This window comes from Protopterus annectens, chromosome 1.part1 (genome assembly GCF_019279795.1).
Source record: "Protopterus annectens isolate FY-2018-M chromosome 1.part1, PAN1.0, whole genome shotgun sequence".
Taxonomy (NCBI): domain Eukaryota; kingdom Metazoa; phylum Chordata; order Ceratodontiformes; family Protopteridae; genus Protopterus; species Protopterus annectens.
In genome coordinates this window covers 479,559,079-479,565,078 of record NC_056726.1, presented here as the reverse complement: position 1 = coordinate 479,565,078, position 6,000 = coordinate 479,559,079, and the positions used below count along the sequence as shown (strand labels likewise).

The 6,000-nt window shown below is 41.0% G+C and overlaps 1 protein-coding gene across 2 annotated transcripts in view; it reads right to left on the bottom strand.

Annotated features, from left to right (window-relative positions):
- The window catches only part of SLC35F3 (solute carrier family 35 member F3), a 1,790,855-nt gene that overhangs the window by 329,083 nt on the left and 1,455,772 nt on the right, over positions 1 to 6,000 (bottom strand). The gene's annotated exons all lie outside the window — the stretch shown is intronic.

The window sequence follows — 6,000 nt, the reverse complement described above, 5'->3', positions numbered from 1 at the left end:
TAATTGATTTCCTCCACAGTTATTACAATGCAGTCTTGGCCATTTAGAGTATGCTGAAGGAATGATTGAAAAAGCTTTGGAAAATGAAGAAACAAGAAAGAAGTAAGCTTATTTGAGTGGTATGCAGAAGGCAGAATTGGGATGTGGAGGAGACAAGAAAGGACAACTTCAGGGGACACAAGGAGGAAGGGCAGAAAGTGGGGGATGGCTCATGGAGTTATTTGCCTAGGGCTCCATTTCACTTAAGGACAGTCATGTCAGCTATAGTCCCCAAATCGATTCATTTACTCACTCACCATCCCAGTTGTACAATTGTTCTCCCAAACATATATTTTTTTCACACCTAGTAATTCCTAAAGGTATAATAGCAGATTTCATTAAACAGACATGTAGATTATTTTCCTTAGTCAGCCTGCCACCCTAATCAGGCTGTCCTGTGACATGCCTTGACCTTCCATATTACTTACAACTATATTAAGTTTTACCCTAGCCCAAAGGTTCCTTGAGTTCATAAACTCAAATGCTATGGAACAACTAGTCACCATTCCCACAAGAGGAGAAAATATACTAGACCTGATCATCACAAACATGGGGACAAAATGCTCCACACCAGAAGTATATCCCTCATTGGTGAGATCAGACCATAAATTAATCTCACTGGAGATCCACATCCCGCCCCCACCCCCAGCAAAAAAGACCACAGTGAAGAACTTCTCAAAAGCAAACTTCACACTTCTTAAGACTGAGTGGTATCCTTCAAGGCCCCTGAGCCAGTGGAAACCACAACCCACGCTGCTGAAACCCTTACAAATGCCTTCTACGAGCACCTCCAGGAATGTATGGATCAAGCAATCCCTAATAAAATCAAGACCCTTTCCACCAAAGGCAGGCGCCCGGTCTGGTGGACTCCAGCCATAAACAAACTCTACAACAAGAGGAGAAAGCTACTACATGACAGAGCAAAATCCCTAAAAGGGAAGGCATCTCTGATCAATACTAGCAAAAACTACGATCACTCATAAAATCATCCAAGGCCAACTTTGAGAGAAAAATCACTAATGACACAAAAGACAATCATAAAGCCTTCTTTAGCTATGTTAGAAACCTGGGTGGAAACTCCCAGATATGCTCAGAATTAGTCCAAAATGATAAAAAATCACTGAACCCACAGACATTGCCAACATACTGGCAGACAGGTTCAGTGCAAATTTCTCCCTCCTCCACCCCAAAAGGAGAAATATCTATCCCACCAGAGTCTAGCCTCCCAAACATCTCAGATGCCCAGGTGAGAGCTGCTCTCTAAAGCAAAAACACAGCATCAATGGGACTGGACGGTGTCCCTGGCTGTGTGCTACACGAACTCAATGAGGAACTAAACCCACATAAGGCTGCTGTTTAATCTTAGCCTTATTACAGGATACGCCCAAAGAATGGCGACGGCAACTGTGGTCCCACTCCACAAAGGCGGTGCTTCTACGGACCCTGGAAATTACCACCCCATAAGCTTGATGAGCCTTGTCTGCAAAGCTATGGAGAGGATCATAATGGAACTCATAAATAAAGACATTGGGGACCTACAGACACTGGATCCTACCCAATTTGGCTTTGCCAAGGGCAGATCCTGCCTCTTGAACTTGGTCGACTTTTTCAAAACAGTCACTAAGGCCATTGATGAGGGTAAGGCAGTTCACACAGCCTACTTTGACCTAGCAAAAGCGTTCACAATACCCCACTCGGGCATCATAGAAAAGCTCACCAGCTTAGATGTAAACCCATATGTCACAAGATGGGTTGCAAACTGGCTCAAGGACAGAACACACAGGGTTAGAGTTGCTGGTGCCATGTCAGACTCTAAGCCGGTCACGAGCGGTGTCCCACAGGGCTCAGTCCTGGGCCCCCTCTTGTTCGGCATTTATTTTTCTGAAGTGCAGGCTAACATAGGGGGATTGTGGCTGACAAAATTTGCAGATGACTGCAAACTGGGCACCATAATTGACACTCCATCAGACACAGACATCCTCCAGAAAGGTCTCATAGAAATGGATAACTGGTGCCAGAGCCATGGCCTTAAGCTAAATGCCAAAAAATGTATAGTCATACCCTTTGGGAAAAACAAGGTAACTCCTAATTACCACATAGGTGGTAATCCATTAAACACGGAAGAAGTTATCAGGGACCTGGGGACCCAAGTTGACAGTAACCTCTCTTTTGACACTCACATTGCCAAAGTGGTTAGAAGACCTTCTACATTGCCCACCTGATCATGAAGGGATTCACATCCAGATCAGGAGAGGTCATTGTACCCCTGTACTCTTCACTTATCAGACCAATGATTGAGTACAATGCCCCATTCGGAATGTACCTTACCCGACACCTGCAGCAGTTGGAAAGACCCCAAAAGTTCCTCACCAACAGGATAAAGGGGCTCAAACATATGTCATACGATGCCCGACTGAAGAAACTCCAGCTCTATTCAGTCACATACCGTCTGCTCAGAGGTGATCTGTGCCTGACATACAAGGCCATGTCCAACCCGGAATTAATGCACATGCTCCACCTCAAAAAATCCAAATCCACCAGAGCCACGAGAGCAAGAGACTTAAACCTCAACACGGATATAAATAGGACGTGCTGGAGGGACAGATTCATCACCCAGAGACTCCCTACACTATGGAACAGAATCCCAGTCCATGTGAGGCAGAGCCCCTCACTGACTCTGTTCAAGAGAAATCTTGACAAGTGGATGGGAGATCGTAGGTTTACCCCGGGAATCATCTCTGTATCACTGCTGGACAGAGGCACAGCAAACTAATGGGTATAGTATTCTCATCCTAAGGGGTGGTGAAAGCCACACACACTCTGGCTAGGCTTATAAATGCCCTAGGGCAGATAGCCTAGTATGAACCTATGAACCTATGAACCTATGAACATAATCATCATAGTTGGTACACCACAATGTTTGTAGAATACTTTCATAACCTCTGCATATTTTGAACAAGCACTGCCTCAAAACTAATTCCTGTTGTACCCATGACTTATCCTAGGGACCAAAATCTTCACCTATTTTAAATTTATACATCCTATCATCAATTAACGGCACAGTGGTGCAGTGGTAGCATTGTTGCCTCACAGCAAGAGGTTCCCCGGTTTGATTCTTGGCTGGGGTTCCTTCTGTGTGGAGTCTGCATGTCCTCCCTGTGTTTGTGTAGGTTTCCTTTGGGTGCTCCAGTTTCCTCCCATGTTACAAATACATACGTCTGGAGCATTTCACCCCAGGCCTCCAATGAAAATTGGCTTTATTCCCAGTCGGACTTTCCCGGTTAACAAATGCTAAATAAAAAAATAAATTCAATTTTATTACATTTGCAGAATCTTTTTTTCACACCTAACTAGTTTAACTTTAGGAGCATATATTCTTGATCCACTCTTTAATTTCTCCAAATCTTTTGGGTTTCTAATACCATAACAGGAATGGACCCCATGCCCAAGTCAAAGTATGATGAAAGTTCATGAAATTAGTATTGTTTCAATCTTTGATGTCAGCCAGAAGTGCTCTTTTCAGCACCCGCAATGTGCCCAGTAATGACTCCTTCTGCAAGTCGTATGGGGTTACATGTATTGGTAACATATCTAAATATGATTGTAGATTCATTTTATAAGACCTGTCTCCTGCTACTGTTGGAACTATCTTTCTTCCACATTGCTCTCATTTCTGCCTGCAAATCCTGATATTTTATGACTTTGTGTCTCTCTGTAGGCAAGACACTGTAGTTACTGAGTGTAGCAATTTCAATGATCAATGCTAGTTTTGTGTTCTTTTCATGGACCACTATATCCAGTTTTCTCGCATCTATCCTTTGCACTGTTGATAATGAGTGATCCTATGTAATGTAGACTTCATCATTTTCTTTGATGCTTTGTGTCTCATGTTTCCAGTGTTTTTCAGCCACTTCATTACCATTATGTTTGCACAATCCTCAATGCAACAGTCTTGTGACATTATTATGCCTTTCAGTATACAGTCCTCCTTCTGCCATTAGTATGTCACAACCAGCAACAAGATGTGTGACTGTTTCCAGTTATGTTTTATAAAACCTACATGTGTCTGTTTCTCCCATATGTTCAAACCAGTGTGTATGTAGCCCACTGAGTGAAATCAAGGACAGAGTCTGCCTGTAGCCCATTGTTTGTGGTTCTCAATTTAAGTTCCCAAAAGACTAAACAAGTAGTAGCTGAAGAGATTCCACTGGAATATGCATGTTGTCTCCAATCATTTCCTTTAAGTATCCTCCAACATCTTGCCAATTATTTAATCTAGGACCTATCATTCACAGTTCAGCAAGTTAATCAGGTGGTAATTACAAGGATTACTCATCACAGACCCTTTCCTTGGTATATTGGCCCAAATTCCAGTCTACTCCAATCAACCAGACTGTAACTATTCCTCAGATTTGTATTAAAAAGGTGTCAACACTGGAACTATTTCTTCTCTTAGCCCCCAAAACTGCATGTCATTTATTTTATTATATAATATGTATGCATGAACATCTATGTATACAAGTATGCAGGCACATATACATGTATTTATGTACTTATATTGCAACCAGACTAAAAGCAACAATAAAAAGAGTAAACATAGGTAAAGACGACAATGAAACAACTGCCAAATGTGTAACAGTAAATCTATGATTAACAGTGAGCAAACATAACCAATTAAACCAGAGTACATGTGAACATATGCTTTGCAATGTTAATCAACTGATGGGTAATTTAGTTTTCACAACCAATTAAATGTATGTATGAATGTAAACTAAAGAACAAAATGTATTGCAGAGGTAAAGCATAACAGCAAGTGATTATAAATGAATCCACTGTTTAACCACCAGAAGTTAAATCTGTCAAAGATTCACAAAAGGCAGGGTTACAGCACTAAACTCTGCACTCAAATACCGGTAAGTGAATGGAAATTGTAGGACGTATTGCTTAACCGAGAGGGCAGTGAAGCTCACACTACTGTCAAGCATGTATGTGCTAAGGTACCACATCCACTAAACCTTACACGTGTTTTCCAATATCATCTAGTAGGACTTTCAGGTGATCTCAATGGAAGCATCAAATAGACAAAAACTATAAAGCAATTAAAACAAGAAGTGTCACTGTCAGACAACTATAGAACAGGGAACACATCAGCAAAAATACTCAGAAGGATAGATGTGATAAAAGCAATGTGCACTATTATAACGGATCAGGATCTATCTTGCACTATTGCAAATAATAAACTAAAAATCTCAACACAGGCAGAAAAACTTAGAAGATACACAGATAAATGCAAACGAAAAGTACAACATAAGCAATTTATTGATGACCCCAAAAAGATCTACAGAGACTTGGGAAACAGGGAAAAAGGAATTGAAAGGCCACCCAAAAAAAGAAGAAATAGATACATTTGAAGTATCAGTGACGATCCTGTGGAAGATAACAAAAATGCTAAATGGATAGAAGAAGTAAAAGACAGAATAAGAAGTTTAAAAGTACAGGATATGAAATGGGATGAAGTAATGGCAAGAGAGATTGAGATAAAGTTAAGAAAAGCCTCCAATTGGAAAACCTCAGGCCCAGCTGTAGTACCTAACTTCTAGTTAAATGTATTAACATCTTTGCATGAAGATTTAGCCACGAGTAAGAACTATTTATATGCGCACCCCGAAGAGACACCAATCTGGCTAACAACAGGAACAACAATGCTCCTACCTAAGAGTGAGCCTGCAAGTTATCCTAAAATGATAGACCAATAACTTGCCTTCCGATGACGTATAAACTATACACCAAAATTGATGCCGACAGAGTTTATAGTCATTTAGAAGAAAACTCAGTCATGGCAATAGAACAAAAGGGCAATAAAAGAAAGTCATATGGAACAAAGTATCATCTGTTGCTAAATAAAGCCATAATGGAGAACTGTAAAAAGGGGAAGAATCTAAGCATGGCATGGGCTGACTA